Source organism: Nelumbo nucifera, chromosome 8, assembly GCF_055504915.1.
Source record: "Nelumbo nucifera cultivar China Antique chromosome 8, China Antique-T2T, whole genome shotgun sequence".
In the NCBI taxonomy this organism is placed as follows: Eukaryota; Viridiplantae; Streptophyta; class Magnoliopsida; order Proteales; family Nelumbonaceae; genus Nelumbo; species Nelumbo nucifera.
In genome coordinates, this window is record NC_142656.1 from 23,985,665 (window position 1) to 23,995,918 (window position 10,254).

Below are 10,254 nucleotides of genomic sequence, written 5' to 3' on the forward strand. Positions count from 1 at the left end.
AAGGTGGGGGAGGGGGGGTTGTTGTTTACGATCAGTGTAGTGTAAAGCTGTAATTAAATTGAGCTCTAATAAAGTTTTAATTGGGTTTGGTTCGATTCTAATCAAGCTCGAATCAAGTTTGAACCTTTGGGTAAGTTCGATTAGTTATTCAAGATCAAATTCAAGTAAAAAAATGTTTTGTTCAAAAGCTTATGAGTTTGGCTTGATAAATACATACATACATACTATATATTATAAAAAAGATCATATATACCCATATAAATATATATATATAATACATAAATACAGTTATTTTCGAGTTTTTGAGCCAAAGTCAAACTCGTTGAATATTTAATTGGACAGAGCTTGGGCCAAAAAATATGGTAAAAGTCAAACTTGAACTCAAACTAGAACGAAGTAGTATTTTAGTTAAGTGGAGTCAAGATATGCCAATGTTTGGCTCAGCTTAACTCGATTGCTCCCCTAGAACTGTAGGGCTGCAAAGGGAGCGAATCAGATTCGATAAAGGATATATCCAATCCTATTCGTAAATTTTCAAGATTATGATTTGAATTTAAATATCTTATCAGATATCTGGTTTGAATCTCATCGAACTTGGATTGTACTAAAAAACTTGATTTAGATAATTAAATAATCTATTATAATATATATATATATAATTTGTATAGAATATAGATATACAATATTTCATAACAAACATTTTGGATCGGGTCAGGGCAGATCAGACTGAGCTATATTTGAATTTGTCTATTAACTAAATGCATTGGCATTTCCAATTTAATCTGATTTGTTAGGGTAAAAGGGGGTATCCGAATTTGATTCTTACTAGATAGAATCCGTATACAAGTCGAATCTAATTCAATTTATTTGCAGCCCTATATCAGTGGAGAAGACATACTAAGATCAATGCTGTTGATATAGATGGTCAAACCATTACCTGGTCCTATTCTTGGTTTTAGGTCCCTAAAACTCGTTGTTTTGTAAGAAACCATTGACTTTGTCAAAATTCATTCGACCCAAGTGATTGAACCATTGATCCAAACACAAAGTAATGGGTTATTAATAGACCAATTCATGGTTCGTGTAGCCTGGCGGGCTAGCCTGGCCTGACATGTTCATGGTTGAGCTTGGACAAGATTTTAGCCCCATCCAAACACTAAGCTTGACCTTTTTCTCCATTGTGATTAGGTTTTCTCATCAAAGCCTAGCCTAAACCTAAGCCCAACCTGATAATTTTATATAATTAAAAATATATTTTATATAATAAAAAATATATAGCTTATATATGTTTTGTTTGTTCCTCTTCTCTTTTCTTGAAGTTATAATGAAATCTTTTAGTATTTTTTGGTTTTGAGGTTGATTAATATGAATAAAATAGTTTTTTTTTTGTTGAATAAAAACAAAAGAAAAAAAAAAGCTTCTTTTCAAGCTTTATATAAGAGTTAAGAGCGGACTCAAAATCTAGACCCAATGGTTAGGCCTAATCCATTGGGCTTGGTAGCTCATAGGCTTGATAGCTTGATGGGCTGGCTTGGCATGACCCATTCATCATTGGGATTGGACAAGGTTTTATCCCTGCATGCTCGGGCTAGGCCCTAAGCACTAAGCCCAAGTTTTTACAAGCCAAGCTCTGACTTTCTCAAGTCAATATTTTTTCTCTGTTCCTCTTCTCTTGTTTCAAGTCAAGTGAGGTCCTTTACTATTTTTGGATTTAAAGCTATTTAATATAAATAAATCAGTTATATTGTTGAATAAAGAATCATAAAAATCTTCTTGCCCAAGTTCTTGGTGAGGCTTCAAGCTTGAACCCAAGAATCGGGCTTTATACAAGGGTCAGGCTCAGGTTCAGGCCTAGACATGTTTTATTAATGTAGAGGCAAATCTAGGCTCAAAAGCAGCCCCACTGGCCTGTGAACAGGTATATTTATTACTGTAGAGGCAAATCTCAGCCTAAACCTAGATTGCACATCTTGTGAACATGTATAGTTAGAATATACGAGATCAAATCAGCCCCCAGTAAGATTGCCCCCCACAACATCGCCGCCATATATTGAGAACATCTCCCGATAATAAAACCATTAATTCACTCATATCACCTAGTTGGTTTGACCATTAACCCACAACCAGAAGCAAAAACAATTCTTCCTCTAAGTCGGTTTCAAAACACTGGATAAAACAACGCAAAAAGTCATGCATTCATTAAATCCACTCCCACCCCAACCCTGTCTGTGGGACATTTGATCACGACGAGATTTTGGTTGATCATTATCCAAACAAAACGAAGGAATTTATGTGTGTAGATTTTGGTTGAATACATAAGAGATCCGTCCCTTTTCTATTGTTATATTTAGAGCTTTCACTTTTCTGTCTCCTTCATCTTTTATGTTTTAATATCCGAACCGAAGCTTGAACAGCTCTTTTACGAGGGTTAATGGATCAATGGTTCAACCATCAACGGGACAACCCGTAATGTCATCAACCATTTTTCTGTTTTTTATTTTTTGTTTGTAGTAGTAATCAACCACTTGATTGTTGATCAAGTTAATGGGTTTTATACTTTTATTTGTAAAATATGGTCGGAGTTGTTGGCCTGAATTGGTATTATGACTAGGGGTGTTAATTTGATTTGATTTGGTCCAATCCGATCCAGTCCGGTGTGAGTCCATTATAAATGAACCAGGTCTAATCCAATCCAACGAATGTTTTGGACCAATTTGGATCGGTCCAATACAATGTCTGGATCATCCAATCTGTTCAAATTCATTTTGCTTTAGATTGGTTTCAACCCAAATTCGGTCCATTGACACATGTATTCTTATCTTATATCAATGCATTAGATATTGGCTTAATCCAACCCAATCCAATATAAATTTATTATGGATGAACTAAGTCCAATCTAATCTAATAAATATTTTGAACCAGATTTATCCAATCTAATATGTTTTATTGGTCCGTCCAATCCACCCAAATTAATTTTGGACTGGATAGGGTCCAATCCAAAACCAATCGTTTGACACCCTTAATTGTGAGTGGTTCATTGACCCAACTGCCACGGTTGCCGAGAACTTGGAAACATTGTTTTTATTTTTTAACAACTCATCACTGATCCCTGCCCCACTTCTCCATACCAAAAAACACATGCAGTACTCTTATTGTGACTGCTTTTCTCGTCTGTGAGAAAAGCAGTTATAGCTTCTAAAGTAACTGGTTAGCATACGTAGCAGAAATGGGTTTTCGAAATTCAGGTAACCTTGGTCCTGCTACTGTCAGTTACCATACATAGCAGAAATGGGTTATCATCCTTGTATAGCTGTTTTCCTCTCTGGACTATCTAATTATAACACAAATAGTCAAAGACCTATTAATTACCTGCCAGCTTATTTCAGGCCTTAAATCCCATTCAAATTTGCATTCCAACATGAAACAGAGCATACAAGAAGTATATTGGGGTGCTATCAATTAAGGACCAGAACAGAGACAACCTAACAAACCTAAAGAGCTGAGACAAAAACAAAGCTACAACAAATTCAGTAACCGTTTGGTAAGTTTCCATGAAACCACAAAACCTGAATTGAAAACAAGCTTCGCCAGTTCATGGGCAGCTACATTAACACTTCTGGGGCACCAACTGAACCTGATCTCCATACCTTCTCTGATGCTAGCCATGCCTTCTCTGAGAAAGAAAAACAAGTCTTTTGGGCCCTGAGTGGGCGAGCTGTTAAGATATGAGATCAAAACTTGGCGATCTAGTTCAACAAAAAACCGAAATAATCCTTTGTTTTTTGCTTCCTTTACTGCTAACACAACAGCTAGAGCTTCTCTCATTAGAGGGGATTCAGCTGAGAGAGGGCCACACGCTGCCCAACAAAAAAGGCCATGTTTACGTAATTAATTTCCAATATTTAGGCTTCTTAATTAATAAGATATACTGGACCCCATTTGATACTTCAAAAGTTGATACCATCAACAATTTTTTTATTTTCTTTTTGAAAATCCATCCAACTTAGAATGCTATTTATAAATAAATCTACAGATCCAGAACTCTATAAATACCCCCCACAACTGTTTATCATTCCATAAGATATAGACAGTTTTCTTGCACAATAGAACACACTCTGCAAATAGGTTGATACAAAGATGGCAAAGTTTTTCGGCTGCTTCTTCTTTGTGCTCTTAGTCCTCTCAGGTTTCTTAAACTATCCTCATTTTCATTTGTTTGTCTCTGCTTATCCACACGTTTATGATCATTTCTATAATACATGAATACATCTTTCTGTATCAACATCCAAAAAAGACTTGCTATATATTTGCAAAAGTTTCAAGCTGCACTTCTCCCACACTGTGTTACAGTCATGGTTACATCACATTGGTTTAACCTTCAACAGTCCAATAATATTGTTCTTCTTTCTTTTATATATTTTAAGTATTATTGATATCTAGAGTTGGTAGAGCTTGCCGCCTGTGCTATACATGCAATCGTTTATCAGTGACAAAATGGGAATCCTGGTAGAATATATACAGACTTGCTCTCATTAATTCTCCCACTCCTTTCAGCCTTTATTTACTTATTTATTTATTGATATTTATTTTCTTATTGTATAAACGATGCATGGTTGTTGCAGTTGCTTCAATGTTGCCCAATTCCGATGCTGCTGGCGGTGGTACTTGTGTGGAAGTTCAGCCGCTCGGCAGCGATGAGTGTAATATCCACGCATGCATGACCTGGTGCTCCCAAACCTATGGTGGCAATGGTCATTGCGAAAAAGATGGAAATGAAAATAACTGTGTCTGTGTCTATAATTGCAAATTAAGTTAAATAATCTCTTTCGTTTTTCTTATTGATTGTACGTAATAAAGGCAGCCACTCTATTCCTTGTACTGTTTTTTATCATTCTAAGTGGAGCTCTGTATTAAATAATTTCTCTCTGCCATCTTCTTCCTTAAACAATGGCATTGCCACGGGTGGGTCGTTGCTCTATTGCGAGTTTGCGACTTAGTTGATCGGGGTTCAAATATTGAAAACGATCTCTTTGTCTGCCAGGATAAGGTTACATATATACATCTATCCCTCCCAATCCCTGCATTGGCTTGAGAAAGATCGGCCGGTGAAGTATTCAATGATCAAATCGCATCTTTAATTGTATGTTATTAGAACATAAGAAAAATACTGCCGGATAGATAAGGATCAAAAGCTCCACCTTAAACTGATTGTAGATTCTTTAGTGGTATTTGGATGATATATGAATGGAATGTGGCCTCATAGACCTTTTTACTAATTACTTATTCTTTTTCTATTTCTTATTTTCTTTCATCACGGGCCATTATGCCCTTTAGTCTTTCTACATCATCTCAAATTTTAAACATACTTTAACTAACCTATTAGTTGACCTGGGGGCTGTCTTGGACTTTATAAAAGTCTAGACTTACGGGATCCAATACCGTATTTATGTACAGCTCAAAAATTCAAATCCGATGACACGTATATCATTCAAATTCAACACCGGTTATCCTCTCATCTTAAGACCCAAAACCGAAATCGATTCTAATTGTCCAATCAGGACCATTTTGATCCTTAACCTCATCTCAAGTCAAATCAGAAATCCAACACCATAAGTATATAGATATCAAAAATCTATATCCAACAACACTAAGATCATCCAAATCCAATCCCGTTTAAACCTTCATCTTAAGACCTGAAGCCGAAATTGATTATGATCGTCTGATCAGAATCATTTTTATCTTTAAATTTATTTCAAGTCAAATCAGAAATTTTAGACAATGGATACATAAAGAATAAATTTTCAAATCCTATGACACCAAAATCATCCAAGTCCCATGTCATTTACCCTTTCATCTTGACACCCGAACTCGGGACCAATTCTAATCACCTGATTGGGATCATTTACCCCCACACAAAAAACACACACTCAAAGCTAGGAAAGGAACTCTGCATCTATTAGCCCAGACACTGCCCCCACTTGACGTTCCAATGCAGCTCCCACCCTCTCTAACCCACGTCCCACGTCGAAACTTATATGAGAATACCTCCATTGCGTTCAAGCACTCCCCCAAGCCTACTATACCGTTGTTGTCAGAACAGCTTTATCTTCAATCATAGATATTCATAACCATCAATCCTAGAACCTAGAGAACATGGTTGAAATCTGCTTTGATTTGATAGTTACTGCAGAAAAGTATTAAGCTTTCAACAGAGTTTATTTTATGTTGGGCCAAATAATCGGCATATACAATCACTGAAAATGTTCTCATTTGGTTGGGAAAAACATTAGAAGAAGTCAATCAGGCCAAATGGACATGTGATTGGTGCAACAAGGGCAGATTGACTAAGGAATTTGGCGTAGAACATGACTACATTAATTAACTTTTCTAGGAATTCTCATCATTTCAATAAATGCTAAATAAATGTCCGGACAGAGCTTATCTACATTAACATTTTATAACATTATTGAATTAGGTTTTCAATATGTTTCAAATATTGTAGTGGTTTTTCTTAATGTTTCTTTTATTGGGTAGTGTAGACTTTAGTATACATAATTTGTTTTTTAGTTTTTTCTCAACTTCGTCACCTTTTTACTTGGCTGCCTCAACAATGACCACCTTCCTTAGACTAGGATCCCTTCTTACTAGCTGCGGCTACAACCTTCTTTGTCGTGATCTCCTCTATGTCTTTCCTTTTACTGGCAAATTAATGTTGCCCTTTTCATTTGAGCCTAATCAATAAAGTTAGTATGCTACACTTAGCAGCCAACAGAAACCTATCAATAAAGTTAGGTTGCTAAGGGTAAGATTAGGCTTGACTAGGGCTGCCACCTTTAAAAACCTTCAACTACAACAAGTCAACTGTGCTTAATTTAGATTAATATTTAAGACTCCAAGTTTTAATTCAATACATTCGATATGGGGCATATCGTATATCTTGAAAAGTTTGAAATGAGATATGATTGAAAATTGGTAGTATCATTTTTTTCGACAATGCCGGACTGTATCGGGCCATATCGGTAATATACCGAACAATACTATACAAAAAAGATATGAACAAAAATGAAAAGAAAAATAAAGGGGAAAGAAAGCTTTATTCCCTTGAAATAATCATTCATTCACCCTAAATGACTCAAAAATTCCAAACCTCATTCTTAGAGGGCTAGATTGCAAAAAATACAATGAACAAGTGTAAATATTTAATGTTTTTGAAGGTTTTTCAAATTTTGAAATAATATAGCAAAAGTATGTAAGTTTTATAAACTTTTCACAAGAACATATGATTTCTTTTTTTTTCTTAAATGTTTAAATCTATGTTGATCTACGTTTCTTATATTCAAAATCACAATTCTTTTGTGTTATGAATAGATCTATAGAAATTTTGTGAAGAGATTTAGGAGAGTGCAAATAAACAAAAATTTTGAAAGGGTAATTTTTTTATCTGCTTATAAAGACTTAATATGTTTTATATCTAAATTCATCGAGTTGGTGGTCAATGGCATGAGATTTATGCTCCGCATGGTGGTGGAAGACTCAATTTTCCTTTCAAATTGAACCCCCTCTGTTTTTTCCTACAAAGCAGTGGACAAATGTGGTTGGTCAGGGTGTTTCAAAACATGTGGTGGAGGACATTGTTAATGTTCCGAGAGTGGCACCTCGTAAGATAATAGCCTGCCCTGTGAGGAGATTAGCGATGGAAATTGAGCGGGTTGGGTTCGGTTTAGTTTGGGTTGAGTTTTAACTCAGTCCATCTAACCCGCTAACCCATTAATGACCCATTTCTATAAAATTAAATGGGTTGGGTTCAACCCAAACCCGCTTTAACCCAATCCAACCCGCCCAAATCCATTAATCTTATATTTATGCACTTAAAACAAAAAATTAACTCTCTCTTGACAAATAAGTTGGTTATAACTTAGTGGTAATAGTAATTGCTATTTACACAAGTGGTGAAGGTCCAAATCACATTACATGCATATTATTTCTACACAAGCGACAAAGCCATTTGACTATGTTCGGGTTTCGGATTTGATTGAACTACTTAGGTTGAAACCGGTCAAACCAACTTGATCTATCTAATTAGATTGTAATCGAGTTAATCACAGCAAGAGTGGTTGAACCACTTAGATTCAGATCAGTCTAGTCGGATCAGACCAGACCGGTTCAGTCAATGGTGGAGTGACTAGGATTGGCCCATATTAGGTTTGTGCATGGGTTTGAGAATGAACTGACTGGCTCAAAGTGGGTCAAGAGAAGTAAATTGGACCAATCTGTATTCGGGTTGGGTTGTACAGATATGAGTCGGGTTGGATAATCCAAATGAGCAAAGCAAGCGGGGTGGATTTGGGATCCAGACCCTGTCCCACCTAACCCCCTTTGGATTTGGGTTGACTCAGATTGACATGCCCTGGCTCAGGTCAGGTTTGAACTAGGCTGTCCAGCCCAAACAAACTGAACCGAGTTGATCGAGTCTATTCATATTTAAACCAAGTTAAGCTGGTCTGGACTCGGGTCAAGTTGATTTGGATTTATGTCTATTTGGGTGAAGCGTGTTGATTTGATACAAAACTAACTTTAGACAATAATTAATAGAAAATTAATGCATTAATTATAAATTATTTCGTTCAAATGAAGAAAATTAAAAAAAATGGTTAAGGGATTAACACTTATATCTTTAATGGCTATCCACAACCCAACCCAATCCAACCTATTTAAATTGACCCAATGGGCAATCAAACCCATTTCCAACCCACCAAGTAAATGGGTGAGCTGTGTAGGTTAGATGCTCGGTGGGTTGGGTGGGTTCAGTAGGTTGGGTGAAAAATTACCACCCTTAGATGGTGTTCAATGACGTTGAGCCCCAAGAACAGACAGAAGAAATGAAGATGGAGACGAAGAAAGCGAAGCTGGCCAATGAGGGCGGGTGGACAAACATCGCCACTTTCTGCTAGTCATCCATTGTCCTTTGGGGAGGGTGGGGAGATGACAGCAATGCCGGAGACCAATCTCCAGATCATACCACTTCAGACTTTGGTTTCGCTTCCCCATGAGGCAGGCTTTTCAAATTTCAAAAATTTGCATTGTGATAGGATAGAGAAGGCGTCCCTTTTTCAATCCATTTCAAAAGTGACTCCCGATATCCTGCTCAAGAGAACTCTGTCCACATCTACCCATAACACACTATCCCCCGTGAATTGGGAACATCTCCTCTGCATAATACTATGTAGGAGAATGAGATGTTCTCCATGTGTGGTTGTAATCGATGTTATGTGGGTAGAGGTGGGCAGAGTTTGTGTGGACAAGAGATCCGAACTCTTTCAATGTTTCAACCATTGTTGGGCTCGATTGGCCTCCCTATGACTGTGCTTCCGAAATCCAATGGTTTGGTTCCTCTTCGTGATGTTTGGCAGAGATTTGAGGTTTTACTTGGGCCCACTGGGAGAGAGGATATACACCTAGATTCTAGAAAGGTGGGTGATGTGGACATCCTTCTAAGTGTTGACGTACTGGGTGCAGTGGCTCATCCCACCTCGGTGGATTTTGCTTTTGATCAGCAACAACAGACCGGTTTAGGTCTTTTGGAGGTACCAGTTGAAGACCCGGTTTTGGTCACTGAAGATGCCCAGCCCCAACGAGTCCCCCCTTCCCAGATCAACGATGTGGTGGAGCATGTAAATCGTTTGTTGGCTTTTGAAAATTTTCTTGGTGTGCCTTTTGTTGAAGGTAAAGAATCCCAAGTACGTGAGTGGATGAGTTCTAAGGAGACCTCAGTATTTAAAACCCAGGCATCATCTTTGGGCCCCAACCTAGGGTGTGAGGTAGAAACTGATAATGCTTTCTCTAACAGCTCCATTGGCAGCCTGGGTTGTCTTACTAGTAATAGAAGGTCAAAGGAAATTGACCTTCTATTAAGGGGTTGCAAGAGGCCGTAAAGGAAGGAGAGGAAGAGGTTAAGTATCGAGGTGGTTTATCTCTGTAGCTTGGGTGGGGTTTTTTGTTGTCTTGTAGTACCTTGTGGTATGGGTCCGCTGGTTTGGTTTTGTCTTGTAGTACCTTGTGGTATGGGTCCGCTGGTTTGGTTTTTGTTGTTTTTAGGTTTGGTTTTTTTGTGGGTTTTCTCGGTTTCTTTGTTAGGCCAATTTTGAATTCGGTCTCTCATCTTTTGTATACTTCTTGTAAACTACTTTCTTTGTTTTCAATAAATTATATCTTACCTATTTCAAAAAATAAATAATTATGTTTTATCATTTGATC

General features: G+C 37.2%; 1 long non-coding RNA gene across 1 annotated transcript; it reads left to right on the plus strand.

Moving 5' to 3' along the window:
• Window positions 1-3,744: 3,744 nt before the first annotated feature.
• LOC148789753 (uncharacterized) lies at window positions 3,745-4,918 on the plus strand. Its single transcript, XR_016079112.1, has 2 exons — window positions 3,745-4,186; window positions 4,623-4,918. It is a non-coding gene; the product is annotated as an uncharacterized LOC148789753 (long non-coding RNA).
• Window positions 4,919-10,254: the final 5,336 nt, after the last annotated feature.